Source organism: Carassius auratus, chromosome 24, assembly GCF_003368295.1.
Source record: "Carassius auratus strain Wakin chromosome 24, ASM336829v1, whole genome shotgun sequence".
Classification (NCBI taxonomy): Eukaryota; Metazoa; Chordata; class Actinopteri; order Cypriniformes; family Cyprinidae; genus Carassius; species Carassius auratus.
The window spans coordinates 7,855,814-7,877,750 of record NC_039266.1 but is presented as its reverse complement, the minus strand read 5'-3'; the positions used below and the strand labels follow the sequence as shown (position 1 = coordinate 7,877,750).

The 21,937-nt window shown below is 36.1% G+C and overlaps 1 protein-coding gene across 3 annotated transcripts in view; it reads right to left on the bottom strand.

Annotated features, from left to right (window-relative positions):
- The window catches only part of LOC113042226 (partitioning defective 3 homolog), a 407,940-nt gene that overhangs the window by 334,948 nt on the left and 51,055 nt on the right, over positions 1-21,937 (bottom strand). The window lies entirely within an intron of this gene.

Genomic DNA, 21,937 nt, shown 5'->3' with positions numbered 1-21,937 from the left:
AATAAAAAAAAATAATAGTAATAATGCATCAGTCAGGGTGTTTTCTATGCATAAATTCTCTTCAATCATCAAAACAGCCTCCATAAAGCAGTAAAATCTTGAAAATGTGAGGTATTGTCTCAATTGTATTTAATTGAGAGCAACTGTATATACTGTATATATAAGCGTTCAGACCACCAGACATCAGGTGTAAATGGGGCCACATACACCACAAAAGATTCTGCCAGAGCTGGGAAGGGGTTGTTGCACTGCTCTTGGAGAAAATATCTCCAGAGACCAAGAACAAGAACAAGAGCTGTAATGACTAGCATAAGGCCTCAGGGGCTCGAGGACTGAAAGCAAAATGTGTTCATTACATTTGAACACCATTTCCATACAACACTCCAATCCAGGTTCCGTCTGTTCATAAATATTTGAATAGAGACTCTTTAAGAGAACTGTGATTTTGTTTTCCAAGTGTCCCATACTTTAGACCAATGAATTCCAATGACTTTTATGTGACCTTTCCTGCAATCTATGATTAATAAATAAGGATTTTTAGAAATGATTCATATTCTATTGAATCATTTGGACTGAATTGTAAACCGGTTTAAATAAAGCTTTATTCTTTATTTTAAAAGGAATAATGCACATTAATTGACACGAGCACGTACTCTTTGTGCAAAATAAAATAAAATAAACATTCCTTCCAGGCCTGATGGGGAAAAAAAAGAATCATATTTCCAGCTTCTCCGTGATCATTGATTAGATGGTCAACATGACCCATCTCTACACCAAAAAAAAACAAAAAAAACATGAAAAATATAAATAAATAAGTCAGGCTGTTTTCTATGCAGAGACGCTCTTCCAATGATCAGAGACAATCTTCATAAGCAGCTCATTCAGTCTCCTCCCAGCTGCAGGTAAACATGACAGCCCAGTGCAGATGCTTTCTGCATACAGAGGCAAACGTCAAACTCTGAGAGACGCAGGACTGTTGCACAGCGCACACCAAACCACAGCAAGCCGCCCGCATGCTTCACTCTCTCAAACACGTCTGGAATTAAAAATAGATCTGTGTGTTTCCAACAGGAGCAGAACAAGTCAAGATCTCTGAAACATACTGCTTTAAATATATAGTGGTTTTTTTCGGGAAACTTCAGGAAAATGAAATGTGTTATTTTAGTTTAACCCGGGTTCATATCCCGGACGAGCCCCCACCATTGTGAATTTGTCACAAAAAATGTATTAATTAATTGCAATTAAAAAACATCTGAAACTGGACATAAAAAATTAAATAAAACTACATGTTGTCATAAAAAAACTCTTTATTTATAAAGTATATACCTCCAAAAATAAAAAATAAAAACAGTTATAAAGTAGAACGTTAATGGATTTTTTAAATATTCATTTCCATTCTGAATTTATTTCTGTGATGCTCCGCTGTATTTTCAGCATCATTCCTCCAGTCTTCAGTGTCACACGATCTTCAGAAATCATGAAAATATGATGATTTGCTTTTATTAGCAATATTAAAAACAGTAGTACTGCTTCATATTTTTCCAGAAACCATAACACAAAAGATTTATTTCATGATTTTTTTTAAAAGCACTAAAAAGTGAAGTACTAAAAAAGTTTTTGGTTTTATTGAGATAAATCCTTATAGTTTAATCAATGACTTTACAGTCACTTTATATCAGTTTAACTCACAAGCAACGCACAAACATTGTGAAAGAGTTATGAGCTAAATAATCTTAATCTCAGTACAATTCACTATATGCAGAAAGTGAAAATAAATACAGAAGTACAGAGTAATGATGGAGTCTTCGGCATCTGCACCACATATTCTCTCAGAGACAACGAGAGACGATTCTACTTCAACATATGCTGATAACGTTATATTACAGTTAACTGTTTTCATTTATCACCTTTATATTTCTAATATTACATAGTGGGAGAAAAATGAGAAGAAACATATTTAGTGTTAAACGGGTTGTTTTTGAAAGACGGAGCTTGAAATAAAAGCTTTTTATTTCATTAATTTTATTGATGACTGGAGTGCTAATATTTTAAGTATAGGCCTATAATTCATTGTATAATATACCTGTTTAAAATATATTTTATAAAACATTTTAATTGTACAATTCATTGTAATTTTAAAAAATATCTTCATAATAATAATAGGCATAATAAATTAATAATATAACAGGCCTACATTAACTGTAAATGCCAAATCCTCTTAATATTGCCAATAATTGATGTTTTTGACAATATCTCTGACTATCATCGATACAAGATCATCATGTTTTGATGCGCCCCAACAAGGGGAGGTAACAAAGTTCATAAGCAGTTTCCAAGCAACAGTTTATACACAAAGATATGATAAAGAGCGAGAGTTGTGCTCATGGACAAGCTGAGGGACAGCTTTGCATGCTAGAGTTCCTCCAGAGCTCACTGACAGCCCAGATCAATAGCTGAGACTTCTGAGGCCTTGCAGGAGTGAGGCACAATTCATTCCCTGACTGGAGATCAATACCAGATTAGAGAGAAGCCGAAGCCCCGGCCTCAACACTGCCTCTCTGCTCCGCTTCTTTATACCCTTCTGTCTCTCACTTCAAATGTCATTGGTAGATCCACTCCCTGCACTCTTTTTCCTGCACCTCTCCCGTGGTAAAAAGAAAGCAGAGCGATATGAAGAGCAGGAGAGGAGAGCATAGGGAACGTGCCTCAGATGATCAGAGGGAGGTGAGCAGCTGTGCGCCACGCGCCAGAGCCGAGAGCCGTGTTTGGAGCCCCAGCCGTGTTTTGACATGCAATCAGATCAGTTTTCATCTCAGGCTTTAGCACTGCCGTGAGCAAACTGTGCAAGCAGCGACTGTGTGCACTTCCTCAGCAGAGTCCTATAGAGAGGCTAAGTTACATGAGTAGCCATGAAGCTTTCTTTCTCAGCAAGATTCTCTTCAAAGTGTTGCTGCAACACTTGACAAAAAACTACAGGCTGTGATGTATTTCAAATCACAGAATCACAAATCAAAGAATGAACTGGTTTAATGTGACTCCTAACAAAAAAGTTCAGTTGGAGTTTGTTTCTGGAGTTCAAAAATGCTTGCCAAAGCACAAGCAATGGGAAACGTTCTCACAACTTTAACTCATGTTTTTTAAATGTTAGGACACAATGTTCTTAAAGTAATGTTTATGGAATGTTATTAATATTTGGTATATATTCTCATAACATTGAGAGACAATGTCCTTACTTGCTCAACGAAACCAAAATTATTTGCTCAACAATAAATTTTTCCAAACCCCTCCTTTGCGTGACGCTAATATGCGGTAATTGGTCCGACTGGTCTCTTTTTCATTTTATTGTGCTTTTAATGTCTGATAGATCAGCGTTTGTGAGCGCAGCGCTGCTTTGTGTACAGCATTACTGGAGAAACTGCTGTTTTTATCACTCCAAAAGCAGCACCTAGTGGCAAAGAATGAACTTGCATTTTCATTCAGACCAATGCAAAAAGACCAACAAGTGGGCGGGGCAATATGCTAATGTTTCATGTTGACATCAATGTGAAACGGCTTGGGATTTGTTTTAAAAATGATTCGTTTCAATGATTCAGTTGACTCTTTCCTTTGAGAAACAATAACCTTATTAATGTTGCACTTTCAGATTAAAAAATTTGCAGGATGTTTTCATTCACTTAAAGCTGTGAAAATGCATGAAAGGTCATTTTAAAAAGTCCATAATAGGGGCACTTTAAGAAACAATCTCAGAACATACTGTAGTTACAATGGTATTTGAATTTTGACTTATTTTTATTAGTTACTGTGTATAATTTATTTATTTTCATAACAGAAGCTCTGGAGCATGACCTTGTTACTCATATACTGTGTGACATAATCAATTCATGCAAAATAATTCATAATTTGGAGATAGGTGATGAGAAGTCTGAGCACTGTGTATATCTCAGATGTTTGTGTGTAATTGTGATTGGGTGCAGGACTGCTGATGAGGGGAATGTCAGTCTGTAGTAGTCACTCACAGTACGGCTCTGACAGCTGGGGTTTACTCAACAGATTAAAGGAAGGAAGGAAGACAGGAAGTGTCTGAAGGCATAAGAAGCAGAGCGTCTGGATTGCTGCAGAGTTTTCAGAGACAAGTGCTATCGTACGCTCTTCCCAGAAGCTCCTGAGAGTCAGACTGTCAGGCACAGAGGTTGATTCACCCAGACGTCATCCTGAGAAACAAACCAGACTGTGCTCACCTCAGTTAGGATCTAGCCTGTAAAATGCTTAGTGTGTGTATGTGTGTGTTAGGGGTCATTTTTAAGGTCTGATGTGTTACGTTTATTTAATGGTTCAAATAATCGGTCGACCCCTAGTGTGTGTGGATTTAAAGGGGCATAACACACACAGTTTCTCCTAATCTAATGTTAATCTTGAGTACCTAGAGAGTAGTATTGCATCCTTCATATCTCCAAAAAATCCTTAGATTGAACATATTTATAAAAGAAAGATACAGCTTTATGATTCTCACCAGAAAAAGCCAAGCTCCTGGAGGCACGCCATGGGCAAAGCTAAAGAGTGACGAGCACTTGAGCCCCAAATGCCAACAAAACAGACATTTGTTGCAGTTGTGAATCATGACTGGGAACGCTCCATCTTTCATTATCAAACGATGTGCAAATCCAACGTCAAGAAAATACTTCCACAGAAATACTCTCTCATAGTTTTTGAAACTTTGTCCATGCTTAGCATGAGAATCCAACTTTTTAACAGTGTAAATAGCTCTGAATGCATGAAACATTATTGTACCCCACCTTTAAATTAAATTCCTGATGTTGCTTTTTCAAACTATTTTTTACAGTAGTAAAACAGCATTTCAATTAAAACTTATTGCACAGTGAACGGGAACAGGAAATAACTTTAACTTTTACCACAATCAGTTTTTGAAGCCACATTGTTCCATATACATAAAAATATACAAAAATACACATATACACACAACAAAAATAACCATTCAAGTTTTTGAAAGAAGTGTCTTATGCCTACCAAGACCGCATTTGATACAGTAAAAATAATATTGTAATATTTTGAAAAATTTACAATTTAAAATAACGTAATATTGTCAGGGTTTTGCCCTGACTCTCTGTTTGTCTTGAGTAAGTTTCTTGTGTCTATGTTGTCTTATGTCAGGACATGGCCTAGTTGATTGTTTTTCTCAGCTATGTGCTTCTCTAGCCCCTCCTTCTAGTTTCCTCCTTACCACACCCTCTTGTTAGCTCTTGTTGGTTTAATTGTGCTCACCTGTTCCTTAGTTGCCTTCCTCCCTGTTTAAAATTCTCCTTGCCCTTTTGTATTTGTCATTCTTTCCCTCACTGTCACTGCGTGTGTGTGGATGAGGATGTGTTCCTTGTCTTGTTCATTGTTTTGGATTTGGTCTGTTTTTGTCTTTTTGCTTTTATTTTAGTATTAATTTAGTTTTCTTATTCCTTATCTTTTGTTTGCATTTTTGGTTGATATTTAGGTTATTTGTGTTGGTTAATATAATAATAATTAATTTTGACCTTTTTTATTATTATTCCTTTTGTTTTGTTTACTCTCTTGCCTGTCTTGGAGTAATTTGTGTTCCTGTGGAGCCTTGTTTTGTGTTGTTGTGTTGTTAGAGTTCCCTTTCCTGACCTGTTCCTGTCCACTGGTTCCCTTGCCTGGCATCTGGGGTGCTGCAGAGTTTACAGTCAACAAGTATCTGGTCTCTCCACAGGCTTGGTCTTACCACCCCTCTGCTGCTGTAGTATTCTGCTGGTTGATGTCTGAGGCTGTTCCAGTGGCCTTCCCTAGCTGTCTCTGTTTACTGTGCACCTCACTAGCCTTTTGTATTGGTCTGTTTTGTCAATAAAACCTTGTTACGCACACTGCAATTGGGTCCTCCTTTCAGATCCCTGAAAAATATACTGTATATAATTAAAATATATTGCTGAATTTTCAGCATCATTACTCCAGTCTGTAATCTGATTATGTACTCTAATATACTGATTTGCTGCACAATATAAATATTTCTTTATTTTTCCATTTAATTACTTATATATTTATTTCTGTATTTAATGAAATTTTCCCTCCATTCATTCAAATCTAATGCCGATAAAGCTTTTCAAAATAAATAAAAAAGTATTAATAAAAAAAAAAAATATATATATATATATATATATTAAAAATAAATATATATATATTTTTGCATTCCGAATATATTTACGTAGTTATTTCTTATCGCACACACATATATATAAAACTATTGTAATGGGTGAATAGTAAATTTGTAAACCAAATGATCATGTTCCCTAAAGTGCAACCTAAATGCATACATTTCTCAGTCAAAATATTAAATTTTTGGAATAATGTATTGCTTACTCTAATAAAATCATGGCTATTGAGAGTCAAGGCATGCTAAGAGCAGAGGCTGAGCAGAGCGATTCACAGAAAGCTCTTAAAGGTGAGCGGGGTGATGGGCGGCAGCAGTTAGATCCGTTACCATCGCCCATGGAGGGAGGGTCGACTCTGAGAGTGTATAAGGACAAAGTGCTTCTCTCTATCTCTTCCTCTCCGATCTCAAAAAAGACTTGGATCTCTCGGGGGAAAGCGCATGAAGTGGAATGAGGGATGGCGGCCCGAGCCGAAGAGAGGGTGAAGCGGTCAGGGTTTGACGTTTGGGATGAGGGGGGCGGATCTGGGCTGGTTTGGATCTGTCAACAGTACACTGACAGATCAGCATTAGCACTGAAGTGCAGGGCTTGTCATGTTGTTTCTCTTCAAGCACTCACACACACACACACACGCAGCGAAACACACATACCCATATGCTAACGCAGTCACACGCCACTGAACCATCTCGAAAAAGAGATGGAGCTCAAATAAGTTCAGAGATTCATTATACAGCCAATCTCAGTCAAACACACTCAATATAAACCCTTGATGCAGGCCAATTCTCCAGGAGCGCGCACCGGTGCCGTTTCTGCATGAGTGTTTCTCATTCTCCCCGTGCTGAATATGAAATCTGCTGAAGGCTCAGATCAAGCACATTAGGTTATATTGCCCTTAACTCTGACCTTGTGCTATCTTTCATTTGTAAGAATGTTGTAGCCACATAAAGCATAATGCTCAGCACTAAATATCGAACACAGTAGGCTTAAACGCTTTATGGGAATTGCAAAAATTGCATATTACTATGATACCATTCTGGCTGTTATCACAATTCACCAGCAAATCACAAAAGCTAAATGCTAACACTTAGCTGCTAATGGTTTCATCTTCACAATCAGCATTTTTTGCCAGAAAGTGATAAGATGTCATTAAATTTCAATGAGATTTGGTGCATGTATTCGTATTTACAGTAATATTCTGAATTTTTCGGGAGGCCTGGCTTATTAAAAACATTGTGAGAGAATGAGATGAGGAAAGTGCTAGCTAAAGAAAAGACAAAACTGATCTAATAAAAATATTGTCAGACATATCAAGTCAGACATCAAGTCAGACATTCGACTTAAATAATTACTGATGTTAACACACAGGGAAAATGTGTCATGAACACCTTGCAGAAATAAACGGGGTAAATAATTTTTTATGTTTTGATGAACAGATAGCTAACACTAAACGTCGGCAAAACCATAACAATTACCTTTTTTTCTTTTTTTTCTTTCTTTTTTTACAATAGTGCTCTCATTATAACATTAGCCTAAAACGTTAGCAGCTAATGTTCTGCATTTCTGTTTTGAGCCGTGCATGCGGAAGAGTGACGCATTTGGTAGCAAGTTTTTAATCAATGAGATTCAACTCATAATTTCATATAAAATACGCTTAGTTATTTATACAACATTAATATTAAGTCCTGATCGAAAAAATCCAGTCTCTGCCCGTGTCACTTTGAGTCTTGGTAAAGTTTTAAATCCCTGCCTCCAAGATGCTCCTCTGTCGGTCACGGATTATGGAAAGTGAAACATAAATCTATAGGGGTGGTTGGATTTATTCACACACTTTAAAATATTAATCTGAAGCTTCTTTCTTTTCAGATTCTGAACTAAACAAAATAATGTGTGACAAAACATTACAGAAAAATGTAAATTAAGCCATAAATGACTCTGAAGTCATCCTAGGTGTATATGACTTTCTTCTGTCAGCCGAATTCTGTTGGAGTTATTTTAAAAAAATCTATTCGATCTTTCAAGCCATTTGATGAAATTTAGCGAGTCATATACACCAAAGATGACTTTAGGGCGAGTCATTTATGGCTTAATTTTCATTTTTGACTGAACTAACCCTTTAATTGCTGCAGTCTATTGAAAAAATTTTAATTCAATTGAATTATCAAACATTTTGATATATAATTTATGCATTTAAAATAGAATATATTTAATACACCAATCTTTAATATTAAAATTTGGTTGAATGAATGATTCAATGACACACTCATAAATACTTTACTTTTTTCATTACTGGATGAATCAACATTTTTGAACAAATGTCTTTAATGAATGATTCAGTGACAAATACATTTTTTTATATTTATCTAGTGGTAAAATATTGCAATCGACGCAAGCTTTATTTGAAGCACCAGTTACTTTCAAAAGATGACGTGCTCTATTTTGATCGCTACCATAAACTTTAATCCCAGTATTCCTGTGATAATATGAATGACTGTAAAGCAGAACTAATGCTGTGTAGTTGAGACTGTTTTTTATCTAAACATGGTAAATGTCTGCTCTCTTAGATCGAGATCACAATCTTATAACGATTAATCGTGCAGCTCTAGAATAAAGTTTTTTTCTATTTGTGCACAAAACATATTCTCAGAGCTTCATTACATTATGTTTGTTCCACTGGTTTCACATGGACTGTTTTATCGATGTCCTTGCTACCTTTCTGAGCTTTGAACAAGTCAGTTGCATTGCTGTCTATGCAGGGTCAGAAAGCTCTCGGATTTCATCGAAAATATCTTAATTTGTGCTCCAAAGATGAACAAATGATTTGGAATTTGGAACGACATGAGGATGAGTAATTATTGACAGAAAAACATAAACTGTAACTGACATATAATACAGTCACATCACATAAAAGTATGTAGTTGTTTTTGCAGTGGAATAACACACACATTAATTAGCCTTCTCTCTGGAGTCCTAGCTCAGCAAACACTGAGAATGAAGAAAATGCGAAGTGATGAGAATATAATAAAAATAACACCTAGGCCTGCGCTGCCTTAATTAAACACAACTGTGTACAGGATCCTAATTTAAGATGTTATTATAATGGGCAGTGACAGTCTCGTGCTAGTCACGCTAGTTTTGTTTGTGTCCAAAGAACAGACAAACAGAAGCAAAGCAGCGACAGAAAGAGGGTGAGAGTGAGCTTCTAGCCAAAACAGCCTCTCGCTCGTCTACAGACAGCTTTTAAATTTGGCAGCGTGACCTACATCTGGCCCGACAGAACACCAATGCTAAACTGAGTAAGAGATATTAGAGCTAAATCATTTTAGAAAGCGCTTAGGGCGCTAACCTCTCTATTAGCACTGAAACAGAGCAAACACACAGAGCACACATCCTTACACCTTTACACAGCTTTACAGTGATTTGTTATGTAGAACAAGACGATATGGACTGTGAAAAACAACAGCTTCGCATTTTGCATTCCGAAGAAGAAAATCATACAGCTGCAAATTAACATTAAAGAAAATAAATTGTAAAATGAAATTTTCGGTCCCCTTAACCCCTTGTCTGTATAATTATGTATTGATTCATGTTCTCAAAAGTTTACAGCAGGACATAATATTGCTTAATACATCTGTAATTATTTCCCTGTGTATATTATAATCTAATAATACGCTGTCAAAAATTCCTGGTGACTTTTCCTGGTAAAGGCTCTCACACCCTTAATTCTCTCTTCACCAACAAAAACTCTTTTTGGCCCGGTTTCTTTTGCATATTTCACACACACACACACACACACACACACACACACACACACACACACACACACACACACACACACACACAGCAACTGTTGTGATGGCAGCCATGGAGACCGTCAAGTTCTAACCTGTCAAAAAACTCACGAACTAACCAGTAAATCAGAATTTAACTTAATTATGTAGTACTGTAGCAATATACATCACTTAGTGTCATTCAAAACAGGCTTAGTATTAATTTTAATTTATTTATATTTTATATATTTTATTTTATCATAAAGTATAACACTACAAGAACTAGCCCTGCAATTAAGGGTTGGTAGTACAGATCGTCATATAACTGGATAAGTAATTAATAAAATAATAGTATTTTTAATTATGCTTTTATTTTATTAGAACTCAACAAGGAGAACTGAATGCAAGTTTATTAAATCAATGCATAAAGAGCTATTAACATCATTACCCATTAGTCCACACACCCTAAGTAACATCGACACAAAAGGAAACTCGTCACGGGAAAATCAGGTCGTTAAATTTATTTGAACAGCGTGCCTTGACGAATCGCCCACAATAAGACCGGGTATGTGCATTAATAAAAATAAAAAACAGGGTTAATTTTGATTTCATGTTGACTGCCTGTGCAGACTCCTACAGTAAACAAGATAACAAACCTGGAGAAACACTGCCCCCTGGAGGACAGAGCGGGTATTACACAAACACACCCAACTTCACAATCACGGTAGTGTTTGCCAGTGGATTTAAAATCTCCAATTTCTTTAGGGAAAAATCCTATATCCTAGCATTAGATTGGAATCAGCTGTCTAACCAATATGAGTCTTATTTAGTATTTTTATTAGCTCAAGTGTCTTTGGTGTGTGTGGGTGTGCTTGGATGTTTGTTTCTCAGCCCTCCTGCACTTCAGGGTGATTGGGAGACTTCAGCAGGGGGTCTAGGCCTGTCACCTCTGTTTTAGAGCACCCTTAGTGCCTGACCTCATTCTGCCTATCCGAGCATATCTGCATGTGTGTGTGTGTGTGTGTCTTCCACTCCTTTCATACGAGCCGATGCTAATAGGCTGTTTGGCAGAGTGTTTTATTACCAGAGCACTATCAGAGCTGACAGCTGTCAGCTGAGACAAACATCTCTGCCTGACTGTTCATGTGTGTGTGTTTCACCAGAATCCAGTGATTGCACCAAATGCCCCAGAGATAAAGACACTGGAGCTCGTGAGCAGATTTGGCATCATGAGCCGTTCAGAAACCCTGCCGGAAAGAGCTGACAGCGGGAGAAACGTCAACTGGATGTCTGCGACACTTTAGAGGTTAATACAGTAGATTTTAACCTTGGAAAACTAAGTTTTTCTGATGGTTTGTTGTTTTTAGAGTTTGGTTCTTCTGGTGTTGTGCTGGATCAGGGATTTAGGTCATGCAATTGAAGTAAGGGATGTACTTAAAGGGATAGTACACCTTTAGTTGCTGGTCTCCATACTTGCATAATGTTGTTGCTTTTTCCCCTTACTGTGGAAGTCAGTGGGGACCAGAAGGTGAACTATCCCTTTAAGTTTAACCATGAAATGGGAGCGGACTGAACTGTGTGTCCAGCAACTCCACAAAGTTGACAACTTCCAACACATCCTTAGTCATTTATAGTTAGTAGTCTTTCTAACATTAAACGGATGTTCCAAGAACGTTTTTCTTCAAATATTTCATCCAAACATTATGAGAATGTTCATTAAACATTAATATCATAACATTTTAAGAATGTTATCAGAACATTTTAACAATTCCATCAATGTCACAAGAATGATTCACTCATTCTAACATTTACATAACCTTTTAACAACATTAAAGAATGTTTTCTACAAACATTTCTGCCCAAATATTTTGATGTCAATCAAATATTAATATCACATCTTTCCAAGAATATTGTTTTAAGAATGTTTTTTCAACATGAAAAATGTGAGAACATTTCATCGTAACATCTACACAACATTAGTGAACGTTCCGGTTAGTTGTCATTCTAGTGTTAAAAGGATGTTAGAAGAATCTTTTTCTGAGAACATTTTCTCCCAACATCATAAGAATGATCCACAAATGTTATGAGAACATTCACCATTTCTATGAATCGCAGAATCTTTATTTACCATATATTTAACATCAAATATGCTCCGACTGGTCATTTTGGTTTCAGTGAGGACATTACTTGCATACATTCATTTATTATTATTATTTAAAAAACATCTTGAAAACAGGCAGCAAGCTCTTATTGTGAATTATCACTCAATAAAAAAATCACTCAATAAAACAGATATCTCCAAAGAACTCTGATTTCATCTTTGGGAGTGAAAAGTGAACGCTTTACAGACAGACTCTGTTAAACGAGTGCAGACCAACAGGAAAACAGAGTCCAGGTTAAAAAGCCAGACTGAACGCACACTTCATTCAGTCTTTGTCTATCTTCTAGCACTTTGTCCTCACTTGTGTCTCTATATGTTTAACAGTAGCCTTGAAACTGAAGTGAGAAGTGCTTTGAAAGGAAGAGACAGAGCGAAGGAAAGAAGAGAAAGGAGAGAGAGAGAGAGAGAGTAAGGTCACGTATCGACTCTGATTGTGAGGCGCCAGTCTCGGCATTGATCAGAGAGTGTGCTGTATCGACTAAATGACAAATGAGATGAACAAGCCTCTCCTGTGAAGACTCGACCCCTCTGAAGAGCTCTCCCAAAACTCTGTGTGTGTGTATTTATTCTGAATGGACTCCTCTTGTACTCTTGAGTATAGGCAAGATGGCCTAGCTTTCATTCCCTCAGACACACACACACACTGGACAGTTAGATGGAGGCTACAGTCAGCATCCATTTAGAAATGGTCAGATTTACCTGCCAGTATCTGATGCTCTGTTGCCATGGTGATGGATCGCGCGGTCGCTCTGTGCAACCAATCAGAAATCTAATATAGATGTCAGAAGTCTATGATCAAGCATGTCAATAAAAACTCAGAACAAAGCCCACAATGTTATTTCAGAGTTTATACTGCCATCTAGTGTCCACGTATTAAATGGAGATAGTCTGCCATCAAATATAAAATGACATCATTATGTATTCTCTCATGTTGTTGCAAATATGTATGATTTTGGCTTTTTGATCATGGAAGCTTTTAGTTTTCATATAATGAAAGCAGATGGGGACTGGAGTGGTCCAGCTCCAAAAATGGCGAAAAAGCACGAGAAAGTGGTTCATTTGACTACATTTCAAGTTGTTGTAAAGCATGTAATACTGCAGCAATGTTTGTGAATCAAACAGATGTGAACACTCTTTAGGTTGCTTTTGTAGTTAACTGCTCCAGTCCCCATTCACTTTCATTGTGTGTGGGGGGAAAAGCAGCTTTGACATTCTACTAAACGTCTTGATCTGTGTTCTATGTATGAAGAACTTCACTTGGTTTGGGGGGGGGGGGTAAAATAATAGACGATTAGCAAAATGTGAAAACAGTTTTCAATGTACTGAAAGTGGATGGGGCCTGGAGTTGTCACGTTTCAAAAAACAACCAAAAATCGCCATAAAGTAGTGCATATGACTTAATGAAACTTATGAATGCATTACTGCCACCTATCTCTCAAATTGACCATTGACACTCCTAATTGAGATTGTAGATATAGTGTCAATAGTCCACTTCAGAGACAAGTGGCAGTAATGCACTTATAAGTTTGTGATCCACCGTAAAGCAAGAAGAAGAAGAAGACGCCAACACGCTCAGGACAGTTCAGACATTGCAGTGAATCAGAGGTAAAAACGATAGACAGCTTGAAAGATCATTTAGTATCTTTACACATCAATGTATTACCACTAAACTGTTTGGTTTAGTTTGTGTATGTTTTATGACTCTCAAAGCCGTGATTCTCATTCACTTTCATCATAAGACTGACAGACTGCAACGGTTTGAGTTCAAAATCTCTGCTTGTTTTCTACTGAAGAAACCAAGTCACCTACATCTTGGATGCCCTGGGGGTAAGCAGATAAACATCACATTTCCATTTTTTAAAAGAACTATCCATTTGAATAATGACAGAATGTTATTTTTGGGAGAACTATCCCTTTAAACGCTCTGTTACAGTACACAGAACCTCATGTAATAAGACTGTACTTGCACTGCATGTGAATGCCTGTGGCTGACTGTGTGTGTGTGTGTGTGTGTGTGTGTGTGTGTGTGTGTGTGTGTGTGTGTGTGTGTGTGTGTGTGTGTGTGTGTGTGTCTGCCATATGTGCTGACCCTGCTGTGTGTTGCTGTAGGTCAGGCTCTCGTCACGCGTCTGATGATGTATGTACAGTAACAGTGACCCTGTGGCATTCTGGGAGCTCTGCTGAGAAAATAATACACTACTTCACTTGTTACAGCAGTAACCCTTTCTAACACACATCTGTCCTTGAATCATGTCCTTCTGCACACTGAGAGGAGGACTGGACGTCCAAACACATGCATACTGTAGTGACTGAAAAAACATAATCAATGACTTTTAAAATTTATTCAGATATATCTTACTTTTATATATTTTATCCATCATTTTAGATTAAACATTTATATGCATTATGATGATAATTTTATTATAATATATTATTAGCAATTATATTGTTATAATAACAATGCATGAAATAAACAAACAAAATTAGTTTATTTACTTGCAAGCATTTATTACCATTTAATTTATTTACACTTCCATCTTATTTCTCAACACAATTTTAAATATAACTAATAATGCAGGGGGGGGGCAATGCAAATGAGTTTATTTTCAATTCTTTATTGATTTTAATACTGCCGTATTCATTTATACTTACACTTTGAAATCTTTCTTGCATATAAACATTACATATTGTATTAATTAATATAAATATAAATTTGTCAATAAATTATATATAAAAAAAGTAAATTAATATTTTGTTGTCATGCTGTACATTTATATTTAAATATGATTTAATACATGAAATTATTAAACAAAAAAAATAGTTTAGATTTTGTGTATTAAACATACAGAAGTGAGCTCTATGTCTGCGCATGCGTTTCTAACCACTAGAGGTCAGCACTTCCATTTCTAAATCACAAGAGTAACTAGAAGTGCATCACATAATAAAAACAGGAAAGAGGAGCACCTAGTAATAATAAGTTGACATCTGATCCATTTCACTTGTGTAGTTAGATTTGTGCAGGTTGAATGAATCCTGTAGTGAAGCTCTTAGACAGTCTGAGAGCGTATGCATGTGTTTGTGTGTGGCATCTATAGTTATTATACAGGGAGACATGTTTTATAGCCCGGATCATGCCTCTATTCTTCCTCAACAAAACACGTCACATGACGCAGCGCTCTCTCTTATCACCACGACAACACATAATGGCCACTTCACAAAGCAATCGGGTGAGAAAACCAATTTCTTACCCACTCCAGCCACAGATAAAGCGTGTCCTAAAACGCTTCATTACCTTCCATGAACACACGAGTGGGAGACCGGATGGAGAGACAGGTGATTATACAGCACGACCAGCATCAAGTTATAAAAGAGACAAGAGAAAAATCCATGCTAACGTCAGGTGGATGAGAAGGATGGGAAGTGGCTCATCATTCATATCAGTAACACACAAAACTAACAAAAAAAAGTGTCATGTGTCTTTTGGCCAGAAAACTATTAAAGTCTAAAGGTAACTTGGACTTTATATATCACAAATCTGACTTTTTCCTCACAATTCTGAGAAAGAAAGCTATAAACTCAAAAATTGTTAGAAAAAAGTCAGAATTACAAAAATGTTAACAACTCTTTATTATTACTATTATTTCATATTAGAAAAAAAAAGAGTTTATATCTCAATTCTGGCTTCTTTTTCACACAATTCAAGCGCCTATGTAGCAATTCTGAGTTTATACAGTATATGAGTTTATTTATTTAAATCCATGGTGAAAAAAAAAACAAACATGTAAACTCAGAACTCTGATGGAAAAAAGTAAGAATTGCGAGATGCAATAATAAAAAAATAAAAAGTCTTAATTCTAAGAATTTTACATCTGACTTTTCCTTTTAATCTTCAGAATTCAAGTTCAAATCACTCAGAATTATGAAATCATGAAAACCTTTTTTTGTAAACTGAGTGAAATTCTGAGTGAGATAAGAACTTAAAACTGCAAGATCTAAACCTGTAATTGTGTGAGAGAAAGAATGATTCTGAGTTTAGGCCTATATCTCGCAATTCTGACTTCTGAAAAACATTTGTTAACAATTGTTAAATAAAGTCACAATTGCCTTTTTTTGTTTTAATTCTGTGGTGTAGGCTTCCATATAAAACAAACTCTAAATATGATCAGTAATAATAGAGATGCTAATAAAGAGTAAAAGTGCAAAAGGAGCATGTGTGTGACAGATCCCAGACGCCCGTGTTTGAAGAACTGGGACTCATCACGGGTGATAAATCATAGCACACACACACACACACACACACACACACACACACACACACACACACACACAGCAGTGCTATGAGGAGCTGAATTATTATCCTCATTAGAATCATCATGACTGATAATCATCCCTCTCAGAAAATAACTGACAGATACTGGATTTTCATTAAAAGCCAGACGTCTAAATTCATCTCCAATGGGTTATGGGTCATACTTCATGTTAAAAAGTATTTTGTGCTATTTTTAAAATCACTTCGAGTTAAGCTTTCACTCATGAACAGTATTATGACCATTGTGCAGCGACGGTATCCAACTGCAATGCTGTTCTGTGATACTCTGTGAGCTTCATTTTAGAAATCAATACTTTCATTTAGCAATGATGCATTCATTTAATTTAAAAAATAAATATTACTTTCTATTTATGAAAGAATCCTGAAAAAAATAAAATGCATCACAGTTTCAAAAAATGTTCATCAGCAAAACGGTTTTCAACATTGATAATAATCAGAAATGTTTCTTGAGCAGTAAATCATCATATCAGAATGTTTTCTGAAGATCATGTGACACTGAAGACTGGAAGACATCACAGAAATAAATTACATTGTAACATATATTCAAATAAGTTATTTTAAATTGTAATATTTCACAATATTATTGTTTTAATGTATTTTTGATAAAAAAAAAATAACTGCAGCCTTGGTGAGCACAAGAGGCATTTTTTATTTTTTTAAATACAGATCAGAATATATAAAAAAAAATATAATCATATAAATTAAACTTTAAAATTACCTTAATTATAAAACAAAAATCTAATTTGTTTAAAATATAGGGATTGCAATGGTGGTTCCTCTCTTCAGGATGGTCAAAGTGTTTCGGTTCCCGTCAGAAACACAGGTTGAGGTTACATTAGTGCAGTGCAGTTCTGACCCATTAAATGACATTAAGTCAAGCTGAGGGTTTCCTGCTCAACCTCACATTCATCTGAGGTCAGAGAGCCGCCTGATTGATTTAACACAATTACAGCAGCGCTGAGCGGCGAGAAACCAGCCTGCTGGAGAACATTAGAGAGGACAGGAGCGTTTCAGTCCTGAAGATTCGGTTTCAAGAGGAACTCGGTTACAAAGTCACATGTCATGTGACAGACAGATAATACACACTTAGCATGGATCTTTCAGTGCAGCATACTTTATACAAGCATGACTTATATATTAACAATTGCATCACTTGCTCACCAATGGATGCTCTGCAGTGAATGGGTGCCGTCAGAACGAGAGTCCAAACAGCTGATAAAAACACCACAATAATCCACACCGCTCCAGTCCATCAGATAATGTTTCATGAAGAATAAACGTGTGTGTTGGTACGAAACAAATACATCATGAAAACGTTTTTAGCTTCACACAGTTCATAATAATGCTTCGTCCAGTGAAAAATCATCTGTTCTGAATCAGGAGAGAAATATGCGCACATCAAAGCACCATTTACAAGTAAAAATGTGCACCTTTTCCCTTCAGAAGACATCAATTGATGATTTACTTGTGGATTATGGTGATGTTTTTATCAGCTGTTTGGACTCTCGTTCTGACGGCACCCATTCACTGCAGAGCATCTGTTAATGAGACACTGATGCAATGCTACATTTCTCCAAACCTGATGAAGAAACAAACTCATCCTATACTTGTACCTGAGGTTGAGGACATTTTCAGCAAATTTTATTTTTTGAATGAACTTTTCCTTTAATTATGACAGGCCTTAAAGATAAACTGCACATTTAACAATAAGAATGCATCAGAAAGCAAGAAACAATAAAAACGCTCTAGGCATTCAGTGTTTGTGATAGTGTGCAGATGTGTTTTGGACGGTTCTTCAAAGAACCAAAACACAATGCATTATTCAGTTGAACATTTCAAAGGTTTGAAGTCTATATTTTCAGCACGTCCTGACACATATTTGATCTGGCGTGTGTGACGGTGAAGAGCAGGAGACGGTGTTGAGAGACGGCTGCAGGAAATGAACACACATCTGAGAACAGAGGGTCCTTTAAAATCCAGGCATTGCCAGTCAAACCAGAAAAACTGGATATCAGTCATCAGCAGACAGCATGAACACACATCAAACTACGTCCAAGTCAAAAAAAATGATGGAAACAGTCATAATTTGCAAAAAAAATAATAATAATAAATAAATAAATAAGTTTGTCATTATGAATTAAATAAGTACAGGAGGAATCCATATTTTATTTATTTAGCATTTTATTGATTTATTTTTGTTTACTTTATTTATTTGTTGGTGCATCATGATTTATGACTTTTCAAGATCCGTTTAATAATTCTGATTCCTTACGAGTTTCATTAGCGATTATATTTACTATGAGGAAGATATATTTTGGGGAAAATACTCATCAAGGCTGTATTTATTTGATCAAAAATACATAAAAAAAAGAAAAGAAATGAACACATTTAATAATCTTGTTTTCTAGTTGAATATATTGTAAACTGTAATTTATTTCTGTGATGCCAGCACTAACATCCGAGGTCCAAGGCCAAATTATTATAATATATAACAACTTTATTTTGATAAAAAGATTTTCTTAAAGATGCATGTAACAGTGTTTTATCCCTGTATTATATTTGATACACAATATCTACGTCCTCTAAATGATCAACATGATCAAAACTGCTGTTGAAGCGGTTTCCCTCAATCTACTACATGCCTTCTGTTGTCTGACGGATAGTTTTACTGTTTTAGCAAAAAATAAAGACCTTTTAGTGGAACTGTATAACATCCACCTTCATTTCATACTTCACTGCACTTTTTGTTCTGAAATCTGAGATTTGTTTAAAGCAAACATTAGAAAAACTTTGATATTGCTAGTATAACATTTCAAGATAAACACTTAATAGACTGAAGCAACTTAGGTTTATCATAATGTGAATATTAAATATGATCATCAGGCTTTTGAGGAACATTTATTATTATATCTTTCAATCATCACTGCATTAGACCGCAATAAATGCTTTAACTATACAGTATTTCAATGCCATCTTACTAAGCATTTTATTTTTAAGATATAGGTGACAAATTATATTTATATGATTTTATGCAAGTAGTCCACAATCTCTAGCTTTCAGATTTATCTTCTTTCTTTTTTGTCTGTGTAAATATCAGCATCAGCACCAAATTTCACAATTTTGCTCAGATCTTTTTGTCTAAAGGTTCAATAAACTGTTCCATTAAAAAACATAATAATAATTATTATTGAGAATCTAAGTGCCTAAAGACTAAAGCAGTCCTCTGTTTTTGTTTTAGCATCCTATTACCAGAAATGAGATCATATTGGATGCAAAACTACCATAAAAATAAATATAGAGCACCTTTAACACAGAACATAAAAAAGCTTTGTTCACTCGACCACACAAGGCCAAATGCATACACTAAGCCCTGAACATCTGACACAAACACACAAAAGCTATCTAATGCACAGCGTATAGCAGAAATAATAGACTATTTAAATCTATTCCTCAGAAATGCATGAAGGCAAGTGCATTGCACGCTGTGAAACCTCAGAGGAACCAGAAGCAGTGAATGGAAAAATCTAGAAGGGTATAGGACAGGAAATCAGTGAGAAAGAGAGAGAGAATATAAAAAAAGACATTTAAAAAAAACAACAGCAAAGGAAGTGATAGAGTTAGATTAACAGTAGTGAAGAATGGATGCATGTGGCAGTGTAATGTTGTCCGCCTGCAGAATCAAGAAATGCCAACAAAGGCTGGCGTATGAAGTGATGTAAGTGTGGAGAGGATGTGGAGGGTGTGAAGAGGGAGGAAGGTGTTACGTGGCTCTCGGAGGAATCGCACACAGCAGGGCCACAGATGCAGACGTCTGACTGATGACTGACTCCTGATGTTTCCATGGTATCTGTGAATAAAAAGCTCAGCGCTCCCCAGATGAGCAGCAGCTCTCTAGACACACACAAACCTGAACGCTTTCCTGACTCTACAACTGCAGACAGCACTTACACAGACAAAGAACAGCGCACCTGATTCTGACTTCTGTCTGCAAACATAGCGCTCATGTCATTTTGGATGTAAAATCTGTAGTATTTTCATTGAACATGTCTAAAATAAAAATAAATAATAAAAACATAAATACACACACACACGTTTGTTTTTGTGTAAAGTGTGTTCATCCCATAGGTGTAATGGTTTGTATACTGTAGAAACTGTATCTTCTATGTCCCTTCATCAACCCTACACCTAACCCTAACCCTCACAGGAAACTTTCTGCATTTTTACTTTCTCAAAAAAACTCATTCTGTATGATTTATAAGCGTTTTGAAAAATGGGGACATGGGTTATGTCCTCATAAGTCACGCTCTCCTTGTAATACCTGTGTCATACCCATGTCATTATACACACACACACACACACACACACATATATATACACAGTTTTGATAATACCTCTTATGCACCCAAAGGCTACATTATCAGATAAAAAATTCACAATTTCTGTGCAATTTCTATGATGCTTCGCTGTATTTTCAGCATCATTCCTCCTGTCTTCAGTGTCACATGATCTTCAGAAATCAGAATAATATGATGATTTACTGCTCAAGAAACATGAATGATCATTATCAATGTTGAACACAGTTGTGACAATCCTCTGCTCTCAAAGTCAAATACCTACTTACGATGCTAATGCTAATTAGCTTCATTATACGGATTGGACTGAGCAGACACAATGCAAGTGTAGCCAGACTGTTTACTAATTGAGCTAACATGGATTAGCAACTGCGGTCATGCTGAGAGGACGGTTATAAATCACCAGGAACAAAAGCGGCTCTAGCCAGAGAGATGTCACCAGAGCCCAGCAGCAACGGACTAAACACAATTCATCAGGGCTTGACAACATTAGCAGCAACGCTAATGAACAAACTACATCTATAAACACACCAGAGGGACGAATCTCCTCAGTGGAACTGAGATGAGCCATTATTCAGCGTGAGACTCACACATCCCACATTCCACTATAGTGACAGAATCATGAAGCTTTCGATACTGGATGATTCTTTAAGGAAAAAGACATTTATTTAGCATGAGGTGGTCCGAAACCGAAAAATCATTACAAACGAGGTTAGTCACACAGACTCACACTGTCAATCTGGCATCAGATCAAGGGGAATTATAACAAGAGGTCATGATTAGTGAAGCACCATAATGACATTTTACCAAAACACAAAAAACTAAACTGAAGTTTCCATTTAGCTGAAAACCAAAACCATTTTTTTTAAATAATACAAAAATTACTCAACACTCAAAAAAAAAAAAAATCAGTTGTATATAAGTTATGTAGCATATTGTTTACAAGCTGTTTAACTGACATCTTTATGAACTCGAAACGATTCTTTCATGACACATTAAAGAACATCGAAACTGCACTTTATTATAATATTGAATGAATTTGAGAGGCCGGATGGTGTTTCATATCAAAAGAAAGCACAAGTTCTATTGCAACTACTGGATAACAGACTAATGCTTTTAGTGAGCATTTTAAGCATGCTTAAAATTATTCATTC